Source organism: Schistocerca americana, chromosome 3, assembly GCF_021461395.2.
Source record: "Schistocerca americana isolate TAMUIC-IGC-003095 chromosome 3, iqSchAmer2.1, whole genome shotgun sequence".
NCBI lineage: Eukaryota > Metazoa > Arthropoda > Insecta > Orthoptera > Acrididae > Schistocerca > Schistocerca americana.
This window is the reverse complement of record NC_060121.1, coordinates 935,783,282-935,806,215: the sequence shown is the minus strand read 5'-3', so window position 1 is coordinate 935,806,215 and position 22,934 is coordinate 935,783,282. Positions and strand designations below refer to the sequence as shown.

Below are 22,934 nucleotides of genomic sequence, written 5' to 3'. Positions count from 1 at the left end.
ATATTAGTCTCCAGTGGGCGTCGATGTAATCGTATATCAACGGGGCAAGTTGAAAATTTAAGCCCAACCGGGACTCGATTTCAAGTCTTCTGTGTACTAGCCAGATACACTGACCACTATGTCATCTGGACATAGTGGTCACCAGAACCGCGTTGATTGTCAGACCAAAATTCTCAACTTTGAAAGGTGGCTACACTGAGCCACAGCGCCAGAGTTTGCGTCAAAGAGTTTTATTCCGCCGCCTCCACTGGCAGTTCTTGTCGAGAAGTCGTGGTGGAGAGTGCTTGTCGAGATGTGGCAGTAGCAGTGCTTGTTGAGATGTGGTAGTAGTGAGTCGGTGTTGAGATGTTGTAGTACGGAGTGCTTGTCCCATGTTTTATGCAGTTGTTTGATGGGCTAGACAGCAGATGTTGTTCGAATGGAGATATTGTAATGATCAGAGTGCTTTTCGTCAATATATATGAAGGTAAAAAAATTCCCTTTTTTTATTATTTCAGTGTCTTAAATAATGCGTCATTACAGGTTCAGTCAACAAAGCATCTGGCTCGTGTTCTTGTATTAAAGCGTAATTCTGGTTTCCTTACGCAATTATAGTATTTCTATTTTTTTTAATTACTTCAGTATAAATGGTATTTAAAATTTCTTGTCTTATTGAAGAAGAACCGTGCCAGATGTGTACGTTGAATCACACTTCCACACACAGAACAATTACACTTGTGTTTTGGTTTCGTACGTTTTATAGTTGCTGGGGACTTAATTAATTAATTGTGTTAATGAAAATTTTCTTTCATTCTTTGTTGTTATTCTATGCAGTCAGATTGCGTACTAAAACTAGTCAGGGCCAACCGTATACGAGACTGCGTAACCGGACTGTCAGCTACTAAAATTAAAGATATTTGCATTCTAAATAATTAAGCCCCCATGCAACTTACACCACACACTACTGATGTAGTGCCATTGCTCCTTAGCTTGGTATGCATCTGCACTGAAGGGATCATTGGCCGTTCTAGCTTCTTTTCACTTCTTGTTTGTCCTGATCGTCCACATTTCACTTCTGTACAAGCAACACTCCTCACAAATAGGTTCAGAAAACACTCCCTCAAATTTATTAAGCTGTGATATAGCGACTTGCGCTTTCCGATCTTCATAACAGTTTCTTCACCATCTGATTCACGAAAGTTCTTCTATTTATTGTGACTAGTTACGGTTCTCTTCGGAAACCATAACCGGCACTTAAGGTCTCTTTATCATGTGCAGTTAAACAAACATGACAAACAAGCCACGAGCTCTGACAATGGTTTTCAAAGCGAAGCAAACCGCTCATCGTAAATAATAAACTGTATTGTTATCCAAATTGTGGAAAACTATTGTAACCGTAAATTTATTTTAGATGTTAAACTATTTTCCTTTTTCCAAAACCATTTCTAGCTATTGCCAGTCTAGATTTTCTATCTTCTGTCCCTTGCCCACCGTCTGTTATTTGTTGTCTAAAATAGCAAAACTTATTTACTACTTTTACTGTCTCATTTATGAACCTAATTTCCTCAGCGTCCCTGACTTAATTCGACTACATTCTCATTTTTGTCGACGTTCATTTTATAACCTGTTTACAAGACATTATCAATTCCGTTGAACTGATTTTCGGAGTCATTTGCCGTCTCTGATAGAATTACATCGTCATCGTCATCGCCAAACGTTAATATTTTTCTTCTAACTGAATTTCAAATTTCTCTTTGGTTACCTATTCATCTTCCTCAATGTACAGCTTGAATAACATGGAAGGTAGGATACAACCGTGTCTCACTTTCGTCTCAACTATTCCAACCCCCCCCCCCCCCCCCCTTCGTAGCAGCAGATAACTTTTGCTCTCGGCATTTTATCCCCACTTTTTTCAGAAATTCAAAAAATATGTTCCAGTCAGCATTATAAAACTCAGGAAAGAAAATCGATGGGGGATATGAGAACGTGAAACATGCTTACAAAAATCAAACAACATACTGTCAGTAGTTTGTAGGTTACGTATAAAATTTAGCAAATTCTTCTACATGCATGTTAGTGAACAAAGCACATGAACTGAAACATCTCGAGTGAGAATACTGAATAACAGCGATGAATACATGACTACTTTGGATATGTTTCATACGTACCACTATCATCTACAGATCGAAAAAAGTACCATATCACAAACAAGAGCAGTCGTCAGCACGGTTTGAGGTAATCCCTGTAGGCACTACAAATACAAACCGAGCCGGGTAGGGCAGTGGCTAGCACACTGGGCTCGCATTCGGGAGGACGACGGTTCAATCCCGCGTCCGCCCATCCTGATTTAGGTTTCCTTGATTTCCCTAAATCGCTTCAGGCAAATGCTGGGATGGTTCCTTTGAAAGGGCACGGCCAATTTCCTTCCCCATTCTTCCCCAATCCGATGAAACCGGTGACCTAGTTATTTGGTCCCCTTCCGCAAATCAATCTGTAAAAGTTTGATTAAGAAGATAGAGCACTATTTTGTTTTCTGAGAAAATTTAAAAGAGTTGGTATGATTCTCGCACCACCATATTTCAAAGAGTTAAACTACCTGGTGCTCTGTTAGCCTCGGATGACTCAATAGAATGACACTGTTTCGGCAGAAAATTGCGTCAGCCGTGCGTTTACGCACAGACAGAAGTGGCAGTCACCTCTCATAGTTAGTCCGTCTACCATAAGGATACGACGTGCAAGTGAGTTGTGCATCCAGTGGCAATAACAAAGCTCGGGACGAGTGTTCTAAGCAGTTACGTATTGCGTGTGACGCTTAGCTTGGCAGAAGTTACTGACGCGTACAATTCAAGTTAATGTGTAAACGTCGAGCGGTATAACCTTTAACAGCTGTATGAACTATTTATATTTCCTCAGGTGTTCAGTGAAAATCAGTTGTTTTACAACGGAAAATGAGACGTCGCCACAAGTGTTGCACACGCCTCTATGCATAATCACCGATTAGTTTTCGACGAAGTGAGTCTTTTCCTTCGTGCAAAACGTGAGTACTCAGTTAAAAAGTGACCTCGTTCGTGTTGGAACCTTTTAGGGATAACAATATTATGTCCGTATTGTCCTCAGTATTCACTTTCGTATGAATTAAATTTTGACGTAGTCAGATTTTACTCTAGTAAATTTTACTTTCGATGTATTTGTAAGAATAAGATATATTTTCGTGGTTATTTGGAACAGACCAAGAATTACGAGTATCTTTATTTTGGCACAGTATTCTGCTACGACGAATGTTCTCAAACAAGTAGTTACGTTAATGTGGCGAAAATTTTCTCTAGTGTTTTCCTTAGTTCTGGTCGATTTGTTCCACTTCTAGAATTGCGTAAAATTCCAACTTAAACAACTTGTCTTTATTTCATTGTAGATCTCTTTGTACATGCATGTGGCGCTTCTGAATCCTCAACGTCTCCGCTTCCTCCTTTCGTATTAGAGGAAGTCTAAGTTCTTAGTTAATGCATCACTTCTTCAATAATATTGGTTGTTGTTGTTGTGGTCTTCAGTCCTGAGACTGGTTTGATGCAGCTCTCCATGCTACTCTATCCTGTGCAAACTTTTTCATCTCCCAGTACCTACTGCAACCTACATCCTTCTGAATCTGCTTAGTGTATTCATCTCTTGGTCTCCCTCTACGATTTTTACCCTCCTCGCTGCCCTCCAATACTAAATTGGTGATCCCTTGATGCCTCAGAACATGTCCTACCAACCGATCCCTTCTTCTGGTCAAGTTGTGCCACAAACTTCTCTTCTCCCCAATCCTATTCAATACTTCCTCATTAGTTACGTGATCTACCCATCTAATCTTCAGCATTCTTCTGTAGCACCACATTTCGAAAGCTTCTATTCTCTTCTTGTCCAAACTATTTATCGTCCATGTTTCACTTCCATACATGGCTACACTCCATACGAATACTTTCAGAAATGACTTCCTGACACTTAAATCAATACAGGATGTTAACAAATTTCTCTTCTTCAGAAACGCTTTCCTTGCCATTGCCAGCCTACATTTTATATCCTCTCTACTTCGACCATCATCAGTTATTTTGCTCCCCAAGTAGCAAAACTCCTTTACTACTTTAAGTGCCTCATTTCCTAATCTAATTCCCTCAGCATCACACGACTTAAAAAGACTACATTCCATTATCCTTGTTTTGCTTTTGTTGATGTTCATCTTATATCCTCCTTTCAAGACACTGTCCATTCCATTCAACTGCTCTTCCAAGTCCTTTGCTGTCTCTGACAGAATTACAATGTCATCAGCGAACCTCAAAGTTTTTATTTCTTCTCCATGGATTTTAATACCTACTCCGAATTTTTCTTTTGTTTCCTTTACTGCTTGCTCAATATACAGATTGAACAACATCGGGGAGAGGCTACAACCCTGTCTTACTCCCTTCCCAACCACTGCTTCCCTTTCATGTCCCTCGACTCTTATAACTGCCATCTGGTTTCTGTACAAATTGTAAATAGCCTTCCGCTCCCTGTATTTTACCCCCGCCACCTTTAGAATTTGAAAGAGAGTATTCCAGTCAACATTGTCAAAAGCTTTCTCTAAGTCTACAAATGCTAGAAACGTAGGTTTGCCTTTCCTTAATCTTTCTTCTAAGATAAGTCGTAAGGTCAGTATTGCCTCACGTGTTCCAGTGTTTCTACGGAATCCAAACTGATCTTCCCCGAGGTTGGCTTCTACTAGTTTTTCCATTCGTCTGTAAAGAATTCGTGTTAGTATTTTGCAGCTGTGACTTATTAAGCTGATAGTTCGGTAATTTTCACATCTGTCAACACCTGCTTTCTTTGGGATTGGAATTATTATATTCTTCTTGAAGTCTGAGGGTATTTCGCCTGTTTCATACATCTTGCTCACCAGATGGTAGAGTTTTGTCAGGACTGGCTCTCCCACGGCCGTCAGTAGTTCCAATGGAATATTGTCTACTCCGGGGGCCTTGTTTCGACTCAGGTCTTTCAGTGCTCTGTCAAACTCTTCACGCAGTATCATATCTCCCATTTCATCTTCATCTACATCCTCTTCCTTTTCCATAATATTGTCCTCAAGTACATCGCCCTTGTATAGACCCTCTATATACTCCTTCCACCTTTCTGCTTTCCCTTCTTTGCTTAGAACTGGGTTTCCATCCCAGCTCTTGATATTCATACAAGTCGTTCTCTTATCTCCAAAGGTCTCTTTAATTTTCCTGTAGGCGGTATCTATCTTACCCCTAGTGCGATAAGCCTCCACATCCTTACATTTGTCCTCTAGCCATCCCTGCTTAGCCATTTTGCACTTCTTGTCGATCTCATTTTTGAGACGTTTGTATTCCTTTTTGCCTGTTTCACTTACTGCATTTTTATATTTTCTCCTTTCATCAATTAAATTCAATATTTCTTCTGTTACCCAAGGATTTCTACTAGCCCTCGTCTTTTTACCTACTTGATCCTCTGCTGCCTTCACTACTTCATCCCTCAAAGCTACCCATTCTTCTTCTACTGTATTTATTTCCCCCATTCCTGTCAATTGCTCCCTTATGCTCTCCCTGAATCTCTGTACAACCTCTGGTTCTTTTAGTTTATCCAGGTCCCATCTCCTTAAATTCCCACCTTTTTGCAGTTTCTTCAGTTTTAATCTACAGGTCATAACCAATAGATTGTGGTCAGAGTCCACATCTGCCCCTGGAAATGTCTTACAATTTAAAACCTAAATCTCTGTCTTACAATTATATAATCTATCTGATACCTTTTAGATAATATTGGTACCACTGAGAATTCTTCAAATTCTTCAAAGGTCTCTTCGTCGAACCATTTCTACGAATTACTCTTATTTCACTAAATACCTTCATTTTTCCGTATCTTCTTCGGTAGTAATGAACAATATCACATGATTATTTCATAAAGTCAAAACGTAAAAGATGGGTAAAGTTACGATCTACGAAATCATACACATCTGCATCACTACTCTGTAATTCGCATCCAAGTGCATGACAGAATGTTCACGGAACCATTTTCAGGCTACTTCTCGATCATTCCACTCTCGAACAGCACGTGGGAAAAATGAGCAGCTCAGTCTTCCTGTGCGAGCTCTGAATTCACTTATTTTATTATGACCGTCTCTAATGACCTCGTTGTCGACGGGGCATTAAACACAAATCTTCAATCCTTCCTTTTTATTACGATAGTCATTTCTCCCTATATAGATGGGAGACGACAAAATATTTTCGGGTAGGAGAAAGTTGGTGACTGAAATTTTGTGTAAAGGTCTCGGTGCAACGGACGAAGGGCTTTGTTTTAATGACTGCCATCCCAGCTCATCCGTCATATCCGTGACACTCACTCCCCTGTATCGTGATAATACAAAACAAGCTGCCCTTCTTTGAACTTTTTCGACGTCCTCCGTTAATTCTATCTGGTAAGGATCTCATACAACACAGCAGTACTCTAGCAAAGGACAGGCAGATGTAGTCTTGCCATTCTCTTTAGCGCATTCTTTTGCTTCTTGTAAGTATTCTGCAAATAAAACACAGTCTTTGCTTCGTTTTCCCACAACATTTTCTATGTGATGGTACCAATTTAAGTTGTTCGTAACTGTAATCTTTTTAAATTTGTGTTATTTATCGTTTTACCGAAATTTAACGGGTTCTTTTTAGAACTCGTGTGGAGAACCTCACACTTTTTATCCCTCTTAGCCAATTATCACTTTTCACACCATACGTATATCTTGTCTGAATCATTATATAATTCACATTGATCTTCTGGTGAGTTTACTAGACGGTGAATGATAGCACCATACGCAAACGATGTAAGATGGCTGCTCAGATGGTCTCTTAAATCATTTATATAGATCAGGAACAGAAGAGGGGCTACAACGCTTCATTGGGGAACGCCAGATATCACTTCTGTTTTACTCAGTGATTTTCCGTCACTTTCTGTTTGACAGGAAATCACGAATTCAGTCGCATAACTGAGACGATACCCCATAGGCATGCAAACTGATTAGAATATTCCTGTGAGGAACGATGTCAGAAGCGTTCTGGAAATCAAGAAATATGGAATCAACATGGAATCCCCTGTCGATACCACTCATTACTTTGTGCGAATAAAACGCTGGTTGTGTTTCACAAGAATGATATTTTCTGAATCCGTATGACTATGTGTCAACAGAACGTTCTCTTTGAAATATTTCATAATGTTCGAACACAGTATATATACCAAAATCTTACTGCAAATTTATGTAAGTGGTACGGGTCTGCAATTCAGCCTATTAGGTCCGTTTCCTTTTTTGAGTATTGATGTGACCTCTGCAGTTTTCCAGTCCTTAGGTATGCATCTTTCGCCGAGCGAGTGGTTGTATAGGATTGTTAAATATGTAACTCCTACATCATTAAGGAGACCCAAATTGGTTCGGGTCGGAAGATTTACCTTTACTAAGTGACTGCAAGATTTGCTATTATTAAGTGCCTTAAATTGCTTCGCTACACCGGGGGTATAGCTCTACTTCAAAGTTAGTCATGCTGGTAGTTGTTCTTGACTTGCATTTTAAAACATTTACTACGTCTTCTTTGATGTGGAAATTTCGGAAAACCTTGCTTAGTAACTACGCTTTAGTAGCGCTGTAATCGCAACATTATTAAATATACGTTGCTCGCGAATTCCGAAAATTCTTCTACTTACTTTGCAGCGAAGCAACGTTGCTACGAAATTCAGAGGTACTTGATGATGATTTGCACCACGGCAAAGATTGCCAGCTTCCCTTCAACATAAACCAACGCACTGTTACGCGCGAAAAGAGACGAAAGGATCCGTGCAGTTTGATTATGCAAATGGACAATCAACTGCTGTTATCAGTCGCAACTTTCAAGTAACTAGAGGTGTGTGTCCTGGGCTTTTCAATGTGAAGCGAAAACATAATTACATTCATGAGGAAGACTAACGCCAGATTCACATTTAGTGGTGGTAAGGAAGTGTAATCCAACTTCGTTCGGTCAACATTTTAATACTGTTCGAAGGTCTGGGACCGTTACAAAGATAAATTAACTAAGAAAATTAAATTAATGAAAAAATTCAAAGAAGACATTCTAGCTTCGTCACGTATTCCTTCAGTAAGCGTGATGTCCGCCCCAGTAGCTGAGTGGTCAGCGTGACGGATTGCCGTCCTCTGGGCCCGGGTTCGATTCCCGGCTGGGTCGGAGATTTTCTCCGCTCAGGGACTGGGTGTTGTGTTGTGTTCATCATCATTTCATCCCCATCCGGCGTGCAGGTCGCCCAATGTGGCGCCGAATGTAATAAGACCTGCGATATGGCGGCCGGACCTGCCCCGCGAGGGGCCTCCCGGCCAATGACGCCAGACGCTCATTTCCTTTCCAGTGAGCGTGATAGTAACCAGGGGTGCTCGACCAACAGGAGTGGGAGCCGCTACAAGAAAGACGTGGCGGATTGGACTTACGTAAAAGAGTCAAGGAACATGTCACTTCCTCCAACTTAAATCCAGCGTAGTTACCCAGACAATTTAAAGTAACCAGGCTCATACAGGTGGTCAATAACCTTTCTTTCCGCAGATTGTATTTGAAATGAATTGGAGGAAACGGTACTGGTGATACAGTACGTACCCTTCACCACACACAGCGCTGTGGCTTGGCGAGTACGTGTGCAGATGTAGTTATGGAGGCTGTTGCCCCAACTAGTTGTTCCTAGCATCACAGTCTTTCACTAATCATCTTCCTATCGGAGGCAGCGCGGGGTAGCCGCGCGGCCTGGGGCGTCTTGTCACGGTTCGTGCGGATTCCCCCGTCGGAGGTTCGAGTCCTCCTTCGGGCATGGATGTGTGTGTTGTCCTTAGCGTAAGTTAGTTTAAGTTAGATTAAGTAGTGTGTAAGCTTAGAGACCGATGACCTCAGCAGTTTGACCCCATAAGACCTTACCACAAATTTTCAAATTTTCCTATCGGGTGTGTTACGCTGTGGCTAGTTCCGACCTTTGAACTCACATGCCCAACCAGTTATAAGGCACTAATAGTTTCAAATTGGCTCCGAATCACGGTCCGATTTGTTATTTTTACATCTTCAAATCATTGTCAGAGTCGAAAGACGTGATACATTAGATTAAAAAATCCGACGTCTGGATGAGGATTTAGCCTAGAACGACTGGGCTTTTAGCATGCCACTTACTCTCTTACACATTTACATACTAAGCCACACTGAAGACTATACACTAATTTTAAGTATTCCACATTGGTTGTTATCTTTCCCTCAAACACTCCTCTTTTCTCCCTTGATTCTGACCTTCGAACGCCTATTATTTTAATCTTTCTGTCTTTCAGCGTCTTTAGTTTCAATACTTTGATTCTGAAAGCATTTCTTTCTGCTGATATTTCTTTAATATCATTTATTGCTGGACTTCTTTGTAATTTCTAGAAGCCAGTTTGTCGTTAGTTTCTTTTCCTCGTGGCAATTTATGGCCACTTTTGTTAGCTTGCAGTCGACCTATCTAACATTCATTTATATGAATTTACACCAAATAATTCAAAAAATGCTTCGTTTGGTATTGAAACTGTCACAAAAGTTCAAAATTTTTGGCGTCATTACATGAGTCCCCAATTGACCATGAAACAGACAAGATTCTATCTGACGAACCAATGAGACGTGTCGCTCGGGAGCTGGCAACGAATTTTTCTTTTTTCTTTTCATAACTGACCCTTTTGGGGAAGCCTGACTGTTAAGTGTGTTAAAAGGAACGCTCGAGTGTGTGACTAATGGAAGTGTGTGCAGTGCAGTGTTGTTGTCTTGTTCATGTTCTTGCTGATAATGAGAAAGCCCGAGGATGATATCAGGTGGTTGCGCATAAACATACTTCTCTATAGTAACAACGAAGGGTCAGCCAAACGTAACGCCTCTACCTGACAAAGGGGTCGCCATCAACAGTGTCCCATGCCCTCACTCCTCTAGACGCTACGGAGAGGTTTGGAATTTATTCCAGAACACGGGTGCAAAGTCTGGTAGTCGGGAATTCTACGCCGCCGCCATGACCACCTCAACGCTCTTGCAGACCAAATACTGCCGATGAAAGCAATTTTAGGATATTCAGCCCATTTATCAATCGTGTGATTATAGCCACAATATGTTTCGGGACAACGTTATTCCATTTTGAGACGCTTAAAACTTTTAATGCCATTAGGCCTCGTCACAACGTAAAAACAAGCTGCACAGGTGCGTTGTCAACTCAGCCATAACACATGAAACATCACAAACCAGTGCATCCACCGTTCCCGAGGTGCAGTCACAACTGTGACGAGGCCTAATCACATAAAAAGTTTTAAGCACTTGAAAATGGGATAACGTTGTCTCGGAACAGTTTGTGGCTATAATCACACAACTGACAACTGAGCTGCAAATCCTCAATATTTGGTGGATGACAGTTGTGTGATGGCTTCACACCAGTTATACTGCCGCTGAAAATCAATTCCATCTGGAACCGCGCTGCCGCTACGGTCTCAAGTTCGAATCCTGACTCGGGCATGGATGTGTGTGATGTCGTTAGGTTAGTTAGGTTTAAGTAGTTCTAAGTTCTAGGGGACTGATGACCTCAGATATTAAGTCACATAGTGCTCAGAGCCATTTGAACCATTTGAAAATCAGTTACACCACTGCGATTCGAACAGGATTGAGAGCCACATTAAAAGGGTGCGTTCGTGGGCTCGGCTGTAGTGCGCAATTTCTGCCTGAGAACGATAAAATTACAGCAGGTCGACGTGTAACTACCACTGACACAAATGGGAAGACGTCGTAAATTATCTGCAAGAACACAGCTTTGTGCGTAAGAAACCAGCCTGTAGTGTGAATGTGTGCGTCACGACATTGCAAAAACATCACAATCATAAACTTTGAGTGACTGCGGCCACTTATGGAAAGAAGGTGGAAAATAGTACACGTCGTTGTTCTTGAAATATAACGCAGCGCACGTCGCGGTATACTGACAACTTATTAAATTTATTTATGAGATGGACAGAATCTTCTCCATCATAAATGTTGATGGGAAGAGAAGTTTTGTAGAGTTGTTGGTTATTAACAAGGAGAGCTTTTGCATGAGACAGTGTGGCCATAACAATGTATATTTATACGATGAGACTCTCACCACGCCGGCCGAAGTGGCCGTGCGGTTCTAGGCACTGCAGTCTGGAACCGCGAGACCGCTACGGTCGCAGGTTCGAATCCTTCCTCGGGCATGGATGTGTGTGACGTCCTTAGGTTAGTTAGGTTTAACTAGTTCTAAGTTCTAGAGGACTAATGACCTCAGAAGTTGAGTCCCATGGTGCTCAGAGCCATTTGAACCATTTGAACTCTCACCATCTGTTTTAGTTGCTGGCGAATCTTTCGGGTTGTACGCTTGTGCTCCACGAACTATCGTTTCTAACATTTCGTCCAGAGCTGCGTTGGACGTCTTCAGACGTGTCCCTGGCTCCGCTAAATCTTGTCGACTTTCCCAGTCCATCCAGAAGCACCTCTTCGATGTCCAACGCAGCTCTGGACGACATTTTTGGAAGACAAAGTTACACTTCTTCCGAAAGTCTAGCCAGGACGACGTATTCCGCCGGACGAAGGTGCAGGGGCAGTGTCGTAACGCTCGTGAGTAGAGTTGTTCATGACGAAATCGCTAACGCGCGCGTGTGCTGTGACGTTCGACTCGGAGGTACCTGTATCCAACCTTGGTGCTGTTCAGCATTAGAATTTGGCAGGAAGTGTGTAATCACCAGACTTTGTGCCAATGTCCTGGGTTAAATTCCACACGTCGTTACAGTGACCCGTGAGGCGGTTGACAGTGATCCGTCCGTCGGATGGGTACTTTAAGCACCCGCTTCCTTCCCTTCACCCACACCAACACGGTAACTGCACAACGCTCTATAAGCACTCCATCACAACAATCCGCACTAGAAAGATGTGTTGGAGGCAACATAATGGAGGAATGGAATGGCAGTGCTCAGGCCGTCAATTCTGGATTGCTGCATCGTTTCCTGAGTATGGGTTTGATTTGGACATGTGTGTGTATTCCTGCTTTAATTAATACTGTAGGAAGTATGTCCCGATGGGTTTCGAATCTTGAGCGTTCCAGTGATTGGGATCTGAAACTTTCTGTGGGTGAGACTCGCAGTACGGTGATGGAAATATTTTCCCCCTGTAGAGATGAGACAGGTTACAACCGTGTCCGAAGCTGACGCGAGTGAATACTCAAATAAAGCGGGAATGTTTGTTTTTGGAAAGATTTTTATTTACTTGTCCAGACCCAGCTCTGGAAGTCCTGGCGTTAGGAACTTGCTTATTAATAATAGTGATGCTGTAACTGTTGGTTGGTAATATTTACTGATAAAATGCAACCTAACGCTGGATTGCATACTTACGACTATCCTCTGTGGCCGTTTTTTAGTACAAGTTTAAAAGAGAGAGAGATTATTAATTGATCACCGATGCGTCGGTTCTCGATTGTGGTCAGGAGACGTACGAATTGATTACGCGAATAATTGACTTTTGACCCGGATTGCCTTCACGCAATCATAATCTTCGATGAAAATACCTAGGGGACCTATTTGAATATAAAAATGAAAATGAAAGCCAATTAGTGGAATTAACAGATCGGAAGTTGAACACATTAGTAGTCTCCCAAATACAATCCAGACACCGCGATAAAGAGCGAACCTGTAACGAAGCTCATATTCAATTTTAACATCGTTTTTGGTTAGTGAAAGAAAAGAATAAGAAGAAAATTACTGCATCGTTAAATATTAATATATTTTGAACAAATTGGCTTTAAACGTCTGAACATTGACAAATACACAATAAATGCATGACTTATATGTGATACTTATTTTGTGGATGGCGCAGTCCAATAATCACTGCTTTCAGAATGAGATTTTCACTCTGCAGCGGAGTGTGCGCTGATATGAAACTTCCTGGCAGACTAAAACTGTGTGCCGGAACGAGACTTGAACTCGGGACCTCTGCCTTTCGCGGGCAAGTGCTCTACCAACTGAGCTACCCAAGCACGACTCACCCCCCCTCCTCACAGCTTTACTTCTGTCAGTAGAGCACTTGCCCGCGAAAGCAAAGGTCCCGAGTTCGAGTCTCGGTCCGGCACACAGTTTTAATCTGCCAGGGAGTTTCAATCGCTGCTTTGTCAGTCCGTTCCTTCTTAAAATTAAATGTCCTTGCGTGTGCGTAAGTACATTGTATCCCCACCCGAGTTACCGAACTGTTTGATTGTCGTTTCACATAGTTTTTACACAAAATAAAAATACAACTTTTAGCAATGCTATGTAGTACGTCTTAACATGTCGACCAAAAGTACAACGGATAATGAAGGCTCTAGAATATTTCTTAACAATAGACAGATTGTTCTTTCTTCTGTTTCGCTGTTTCTTGCTATCAAGGGCTGCGGCAATGATTTTAAATATCTGCGTCCAGCGGGTCATAGTGTTTATTTAGAGTATTTAAACGCTGGACGCGCATTTTGATATAGGTGCACATTAAAAAAATATTTCATCTCTTTACTCTCGCGCTGTGATGCTTAGCATCTTTACGAACTACAGCTCGTTGGCTGTCCTTTTCTTTAATGACAAATATCTCACGTGCAAAGTAGCTGAAATCCAATAATATTACAACCTCGATGTTTGGGATAACGTTAGCTCTCTCAGCGATGCGCGTTTAATCTCACCTATGCTTGTAACAAGATGGCTCTTTACCGTGTTCTTTATTTTTGGAAACATAGGGTTATGTATCACGAATACTGAGGCTGCGACTTCATTACCGTCTTCGCGACACTAAACGTTTCCACTGGAACGACTAAGCCGTCTGATCGAAGGCAATAATGGAGGAACACAGAGGTAATGCTCAGGACGACCGTGAGGGACTCCTGCATCGTTTCCTGAGGCTGGGTATGATTTGGACCTGTATATGTGTACCTCCTTTGATTAATGCGGTAGAAAGTATGTGCTGCTGGATTTCGAATCTTGAGCATTCTCATAACTAATTGTTCTACATCTACATCTACACTCCTGGAAATGGAAAAAAGAACACATTGACACCGGTGTGTCAGACCCACCATACTTGCTCCGGACACTGCGAGAGGGCTGTACAAGCAATGATCACACCCACGGCACAGCGGACACACCAGGAATCGCGGTGTTGGCCGTCGAATGGCGCTAGCTGCGCAGCATTTGTGCACCGCCGCCGTCAGTGTCAGCCAGTTTGCCGTGGCATACGGAGCTCCATCGCAGTCTTTAACACTGGTAGCATGCCGCCACAGCGTGGACGTGAACCGTATGTGCAGTTGACGGACTTGATGAGCGAGGGCGTATAGTGGGCATGCGGGAGGCCGGGTGGACGTACCGCCGAATTGCTCAACACGTGGGGCGTGAGGTCTCCACAGTACATCGATGTTGTCGCCAGTGGTCGGCGGAAGGTGCACGTGCCCGTCGACCTGGGACCGGACCGCAGCGACGCACGGATGCACGCCAAGACCGTAGAATCCTACGCAGTGCCGTAGGGGACCGCACCGCCACTTCCCAGCAAATTAGGGACACTGTTGCTCCTGGGGTATCGGCGAGGACCATTCGCAACCGTCTCCATGAAGCTGGGCTACGGTCCCGCACACCGTTAGGCCGTCTTCCGCTCACGCCCCAACATCGTGCAGCCCGCCTCCAGTGGTGTCGCGACAGGCGTGAATGGAGGGACGAATGGAGACGTGTCGTCTTCAGCGATGAGAGTCGCTTCTGCCTTGGTGCCAATGATGGTCGTATGCGTGTTTGGCGCCGTGCAGGTGAGCGCCACAATCAGGGCTGCATACGACCGAGGCATACAGGGCCAACACCCGGCATCATGGTGTGGGGGGCGATCTCCTACACTGGCCGTACACCACTGGTGATCGTCGAGGGGACACTGAATAGTGCACTGTACATCCAAACCGTCATCGAACCCATCGTTCTACCATTCCTAGACCGGCAAGGGAACTTGCTGTTCCAACAGGACAATGCACGTCCGCATGTATCCCGTGCCACCCAACGTGCTCTAGAAGGTGTAAGTCAACTACCCTGGCCAGCAAGATCTCCGGATCTGTCCCCCATTGAGCATGTTTGGGACTGGATGAAGCGTCGTCTCACGCGGTCTGCACGTCCAGCACGAACGCTGGTCCAACTGAGGCGCCAGGTGGAAATGGCATGGCAAGCCGTTCCACAGGACTACATCCAGCATCTCTACGATCGTCTCCATGGGAGAATAGCAGCCTGCATTGCTGCGAAAGGTGGGTATACACTGTACTGGTGCCGACATTGTGCATGCTCTGTTGCCTGTGTCTATGTGCCTGTGGTTCTGTCAGTGTGATCATGTGATGTATCTGACGCCAGGAATGTGACAATAAAGTTTCCCCTTCCTGGGACAATTAATTCACGGTGTTCTTATTTCAATTTCCAGGAGTGTAGATACTGTGCAAAATCACATTTAATTGCCTGGCAGAGGGTTCATCGAACCACCCTCACAATTCTCTATTATTCCAAACTTATATAGCGCGCGGAAAGAACGAACACCTATATCTGTCCGTACGAGCTCCGATTTCCATTATTTTATCGTGGTGATCGTTTCTCCCTATGCAGGTCACTGTCAACAAAATATTTTCGCATTCGGAAGAGAAAGTTGGTGATTGGAATTCCATGAGAAAGTTCCATCGCAACAAAAACGCCTTTCTTTTAATGATGTCCGGCCCAAATTCTATATCATTTCTGTGACACTCTCTCCAATATTTCGCGATTTGAACTTTTTCGATGTACTCCGCCAGTCGTATCAGGTAAGGATTCCACACCGTGCAGCAGTACTCTAAAAGAGGACAGCCAAGCGTAGTATATGCAGTCTCCTTAGTAGGTCTGTTACATTTTCTAAGTGTCCTGCCAATAAAACGCAGCCTTTGGTTAGCCTTCCCACAACATTTTCTATGTGTTCCTTCCAATTTGAGTTGTTCGTAATTTTAATACCTAGGTATTTGGTTGAATTTACGGCTTTTAGATTAGACTGATTTATCGTGTAACGGAAGTTTAACGAGTTCCTTTTAGCACTCATGTAGATGACCTCACACTTTTCGTTATTTAGGGTTAACTGCCACTTTCCGCACCGATCAGATAATTTTTCTGAATCGTTTTGCAGTTTGTTTTGATCTTCTGATGACTTTATTAGTCGATAAACGACAGCTTCATCTGCAAACAACCGAAGACGGCTGCTCTGATTGTATCCCAAACCGTTAATATAAATAACGAACAGCAAAGGGTCTATCACACTACCTTGGGGAACGCCAGAAATTTCTTCTGTTTTACTCGATTACTTTCCGTCAATTACTATGAACTGTGACCTCTCTCACAGGAAATCACAAATATAGTCACATAACTGAGACGATATTCCATAAGCACACAGTTTCACTACGAGCCGCATGTGTGGCACAGTATCAAAAGCCTTCCCGAAATCCAGAAATACGGAATCAGTCTGAAATCCCTTGTCAATAGCACTCAAAAATTAATGCGAATAAAGAGCTAGTTGAGTTTCACAAGAACGATGTTTCCTAAATCCATGAGGACTGTGTGTCAATATACCGTTTTCTTCGAGATAACTCATAATGTTCGAACACAATATATGTTCTAAAATTCTGCTGCATATCGACGTTAAAGATATGGTGGGCCTGTAATTTATTGGATTACTCCTGCTACCTTTCTTGAATATTGGTGTGACTTGTGCAACTTTCCAGTCTTTGGGTACGGATCTTTCGTCAAGCGAACGGTTGTATATTATTCATAAGTACCTAATTGGTGTACAGTCTGGACCAGAAGACTTGCTTTTATTAAGTGATTTGTTGCTTCGTTACTCCGAGGATATTTACTTCTACGTTACTCATGTCGGCAGCTGTTCTTGATTCGTATTCTGAAAAATTTTCTTCGTCGTCTTTTGTGAAGGCACTTCGGAAGGCTGTGTTTAGTAACTCTGCTTTGGCAGCACTGTCTTCGTTAGTATCTCCATTACTATGGAGCAGAGAAGGCATTGATTGTTTCTTGCCGCTAATATATTTCACATACGACCAGAATCTCTTTGGATTTTCTGCCAAGTTTCGAGACAAAGTTTCATTGTGGAAACTGTTATAAGCATCTCGCATTGAAGTCCGCGTTAAATTTCGAGCTTCTGTAAGGGATCGCCAGTCTTGGGGATTTTGCGTCTTTTTAAATTTGACATGTTTGTCTTGTTGTTTCTGCAACAGTTTTCTGGTTAGTTTTGTGTACCAAAGAGGATCAGCTTTGTCGTTTGTATACGTCGTTAGTATAAGTTTCTCAAATGCTGCTGATACTATTTCTTTGAATTCAAGCCACATCTGGTCTAAACTTATTAATTTAGAAGGAGTGGAGATTGTCTCTCAGGAAGGCGTCAAGTGAATTTTTATCTGCTTTTTAGAATAGGTATATTTTTCGTTTATTTTTGGAGGATCTGGGGGTTACAATGTTCAATCTCGTTACGACAACCCTGTGTTCACTAATCCCTGTATCCGTTTTGATGCTCGTTATTAACTCAAGATTATTTGTTCCTAAGAGGTCAAGTGTGTTTTCACAACCGTTTACTACTCGCGTGGGCTCATGAGCTAATGCTCGAAATAATTTTCAGAGAATGCGTTTAGCACAATTTCGGATGATGTTTTATGCGTACCTCCGGAATTAAACATGTATTTTAGCCGAAATATCGAGGGTAAATTAAAGTCACCACCAACTATAATCGTATCAGTCGTGCATGTGTTTGAAATCAAATTCAAGTTTTCTTTGAACCTTTCAGCAACTGTATAATCTGAATTGGGAGGTCGGTAAAAGTATCCAATTATTATTTTATTCCGGTTGCCAACAATGACTTCTGCCCACACTAACTCACTGGAACTATCTGCTTCAATTTCGTGTCAAGATAAACTACTACAAACAGCAAGAAACACGCCACCTGTTGTTTCATCGCCTGTTATGACACGATATATTAGAGCTGCATCTTCGCTGGCTTCATCTAGCAACTTCTGAGCAATTTGCATTCATCGCTGTTTTTGTTCGAAAATCAACAATTTTGCAAAAATTTTGCTGACACACGTCACATATCAAAAACACCAGAAAAAATTGTATGGCATGAGCCAATGATATGCCAACATCATCAGTGTCGTCTCTGACTGTGATTCGATGATGGTTCATAACCATTTCTTCCACTTCTTCCACGATTTCATACGTTGATGATGTGCGGGTGCTTTCGCCATCTTCAACGTCTCCACTGCCTTCTTCGAAACGCTTATACCACTCGTAGTCCCTTATTTTACTCACAGGAGACTCACCAACACCAGTAGTTAACATTTCTAAAACTCTGCTGCATTTTATTCCGTTCTTACAGTAAAATTTGATACAAATTCTGTGATTCATTTTTATACAAAATAAGTAACCGCAGATACTACCAAAACATGTGTATTTTTTGACACCTGACGTCTAAATACCTGGTATGGCTAACCTTGTATAGATACTTAACTAACTTTCTCACCAATATAACAAAGAAAAAATCGCGCGTATCGGACTAACACAACAGGGGATATATCAAATACTCCCATTACCTTTAGACACATCTCGTACGTCACCATTGTGCAAGCAACCTTACGGTGTGTGATGGAATGCACTTCTGGCCCCTCTATCTTTTCTTCCTTCTTGTATAGCGCTCAACAATCTGGCCTGAGAGAATCTTGTAGTGTAGAGACATGAGGCTGGTCTTTCGCATAGCCTCACCCTTTCGTCAGTTATGAGAATACGAGGGTCATTCAGTAAATAACGCATCAAGTTTTTTAGAGGCGTCAATATCTCTAGCGAAACGTCTCTTTACGTGCTCCAAATTTGACATTTCTGCTGCACATGTGCGAAATTTCGAACAATTCCGACAGATGGCTGTGCCGTGGTAAAGCATCAAGGAACTCGTTAGAAGGAACGTGCTATAATTAAGTTCTTAGTTGCGGAAGAGGAAATCGTTGTGAACATTCACAAATGATCGTGCGCACTACATGGTAAGTATACAGTTAATTGAACTATTGTTGCGCGATGGATGAAGGTAGGTGGAGGTGTAGAAACTGAGCTACTTGATCGATTATTTTTGGACGTCCTGTGACAGTCACCGGTCACGAAATGGTGAATCGTGCCATTATTCGTGCAGATAGGCGCATCACAACTCGGAAATTGGCGCTAAGCTGTCGGTGAGTATTGGAAGCGCGTTTCCTACGACAGAGACTCTTGGATATTCAAAGGTATCCTCAAGAAGGGCTCCACCAATGCTCACAACAGCCCACAAGATTCAAAGAAAAACCGCTTCATCTGAAGTGCTGGAGCAGTTTCAGGTCAGTGGAGGGGCCTTTCTGCCACGCGTTGTTACAAATGACGAAACCTGGGCACTTTGAGCCAGAAACAAAAAGGTAGTCAGTAGAGCGGTACCGCCCACAATCACCAAAACAGGTGAAAATTAAGGCAGGTCTTTTTGCTGGTAATGTCATGGTGACAGTCTTTTGAGATAGTGATGGTGCCATTCTCATAGATGTGCTGCCAAAACACTCTTTAGTCTAAAGACGTACGTGAAGACTCTGTACAAACTCAAGAGCCACTTCTGACGTGTTCGGTCTGCAAAGAATCCAACAGATATCATGCTCCAAGACGACAATGCGCGTCCACGCATGTATCTCAGAACGTGAGGACACGCTGCTAAAATAGAATGGACATCACTGCCTCATCCACCATTCAGCCCAGACCTGGCGCCCTCAGACTTCCAGCGGTTTCGCCCACTTCAGGTTTCTCCCCGTTGTAATGCACCTCTTTCTCCGGGGGACAAGTATTAATTATTATCAATAGTAGCATATTAAGCTACAAATTATCATTTTAAACCAGTGTAGTCTCCCTGGTGTGCCTAGTTGACCACAAGTCCCCGTCAAGCTGTTCATTCTAACAACAGAGTACATACAGGATTGAAGACATGGAGAAAGAAAGGTATCGTCACAGTTTGAATTTAGAGTAATATAACTTTCTTACCTTTATTGGTCGTTGTTGCACGCTCGTGATCCAGTGATGAGTCTCGCCATCCGCTGTTTGTTAAATCAATTTGAGGTCTAGGGTGTGTATTCTGCTGCGTAAGAACTGACACATATTTGAACTTCCAACTTTTATTTTATAAATGCTGATCGTGACGATGTTCAATAATTTTCAATGCAACAGCTTTTCCAAAACATCATTTCGTTCCCTCTTTCCTTGACCTTCTCAAAGCAAGAGTATTACAAGACGTCTCAACACCAACTGCCTATTGTCTCTACATCCGCCAACCACCGGCTCCTGTTCACAGAGCTTACTAACTGTGCAGTACTGCCAGCCTTGGTTGTATATCGATATTTTACACATCGCACGTATACATATATGAAAAACATAGTATGAAAAATGAAAAGTGTTTATAATATAGTTCTGTGGCAATATACCTCATGATTGTCCTCGTATTAACAGTTTTGTAACAAAATAATATGTTTATGTTTACGTAGTTAAAGTTCACTTGCTCCTTCAAGTTGATTGACGGCAACGCACACCTCGCCAGCTGGTGGTATCGGTAGTTTCAGTAGTCCGTTACATTACACCGTGGAACACGTGAAGGTGATTAGATGTTGTTAATGCAGTGAAAACGTGGCTATGAGCAAGGACAAGTGCTTTTACCATGAGAGGATAGATACTTTTACATGCCACTGGCATATGGCCATAGAACACGATGGAACTTATGTCGAAGAATGGTACATCTAAAAGAAATGTTGATTGACATTGTCCCCAAACGTCCTGAGAAGAAAACTGTGTGTTATTGTTTACTGAATGGCCCTCGTAACTGCAGACGGCAGGGCCACGAGCGGGCAGGTCTCTTGCCGGATGCGACATTAGGGCGGACCAAGCAGGAGGTCGCGTGTGCTGCGGGCAGCCTACCGCGGGCCGGCAGGGGCGCACGGGCCGCCACGCCCTGGCCCCGGGCAGGTATCTGTGTGTGTGTGTGTGTGTGTGTGTGTGTGTGTGTGTGGGCGGACGCCGGCACGCAGCGGTTGGCATTGCAAAGTGGCGCGTCACGCGCCAGCCACGCACCGGCCCAAAATAGTCCGCCCACCGACACGTCCGCCGGGTACTAAGTGGCCAGCTCTTTGTTCCGGTTTTTGTTACCGTACCACCAAACGGAGCTTTGTCATTCGCTGGAACCATCACACTGCACAGAATCAGACACTACTAGTCTACTTATTGGGAAATTGTTGCTGATTTGATATCTCTCTAGCGTTTAGTTTCACGAATGTGAGAAAATATTCTTGTGAAACAAGGCTTGTTGTCTGACGAGTGTTATCGACACTCAAACACAGAAGAACTCAAGGGCATTCCATGTTCCTATAGTTTTGTTCCTCGAAAAGGGTTTCTAATCGAATTGCTAGCCTATGGACAATCGCCTAAGTTATGATACTGGTTTCGTAATTTCAGGTCAGATAGGAAACAGTACGTAGCAACTGGAGTGAACTCACATGAGCAAAAAAATGGTTCTGAGCACTATGAGACTTAAGAGGGGTAGGACGTCAAACGGGACGACTTGGAGCAGGAGAGACACCACACGAATTTTTAAGTTCCACTGTCTATTCTTTTAAAAGTAAATTCATAAAACTTTGTCAGAATGACCACAAAGGATTCAGGATTTACACTTATAGTGGTGGAAGTTCAAAAACATAAGAAAATAATTTCTTTTTTTACATTTGTATTTCACCTTATGTTCACTTACCATTCGCTGCAGTTGTTGCTATTGGCACACTTTTCTTCATAAGTAGAATTTTCCCAATCTATTAAAAACTGTGGTAAACATTGAGATAATTAATAATTTGAGTTTCTTCTAAACATAAAGTTTAAAATGTAACAGCACATCCATTTTTTCATAAATTTCTAGAGTTTCATACACCTGTAAGTATGGTTTGTATGCTGTGCAAAATTCATCGAAGAATCTCTCTTACTTATGAAGAAACGTGTACCTATAGCAACAAACGCAGCCGATAAAGTGAAAAAATGATGAACTTTCATATGTAAAATTTTTTTTCTGTTTTCTGTTTTATTCTCTTATTTTTTTGAACTTCCAGTGCTATGATTGTGAATCCTGAATCCTTCCTGGTCATGCTGAGAAAGTTTTATGAATTTATTCGTAAAAGTATAGACAGTGGAAATTAAAATGTCCTGCGGTGTCTCTCTTGCTCCAAGACGGCCCGTTTGACGTCCTACCCCCTTTAACATCAGAGGTCATCAGTCCCCTAGAACTTAAAACTACTTAAACCTAACTATCCTAAGGACATCACACACATCCATGTCCGAGGCAGGATTCGAACCTGCGACCGTAGCGGTCGCGTGATACCAGAATGAAGCGCCCAGAAACGGTCGGCCACAACGGCCGGCCTCACATGGCAGCTGAGATATATCTGTCGATCCCAGGGAAGTATGAGGGGCTACTTGCTTTAACTTGTGACATAAAGTTACGCAGGGAACATGTAACCATTGTAATATCTACGATTTTTTCCTTCACGTGGACCCACAGCCTATAAGACTTATAGGAAGATACATGATGTGATCAAAAGCATCCGGACACGTGGCTGAAAATGACTTACAAGTTTGTGGCGCCCTCCATCAGTAATGCTGGAATTCAATATCCCATAGGTGTTCTATAGGATTCAGGTCAGGATTCTCTGCAGGCCAGTCGATTACAGGGATGTTATTGTCGTGTAACAACTCCGCCACAGGCCGTGCATTATGAACAGGTGTTCGATCGTGTTGAAAGATGCAGTCGCCATCCCTGAATTGCTCAGCAGTGGGAAGGAAGAAG

General features: G+C 42.7%; 1 long non-coding RNA gene across 3 annotated transcripts in view; it reads left to right on the top strand.

The window, feature by feature from the left end:
* Positions 1–2,703: 2,703 nt before the first annotated feature.
* LOC124607269 overlaps positions 2,704–22,934 on the top strand; it is a 101,598-nt gene continuing 81,367 nt past the window's right edge. For all 3 annotated transcript variants that reach the window (XR_006978799.1, XR_006978798.1, XR_006978797.1), the window contains exon 1: positions 2,704–3,016. This is a non-coding gene — a long non-coding RNA (uncharacterized LOC124607269). The remainder of the gene's footprint in view (positions 3,017–22,934) is intronic.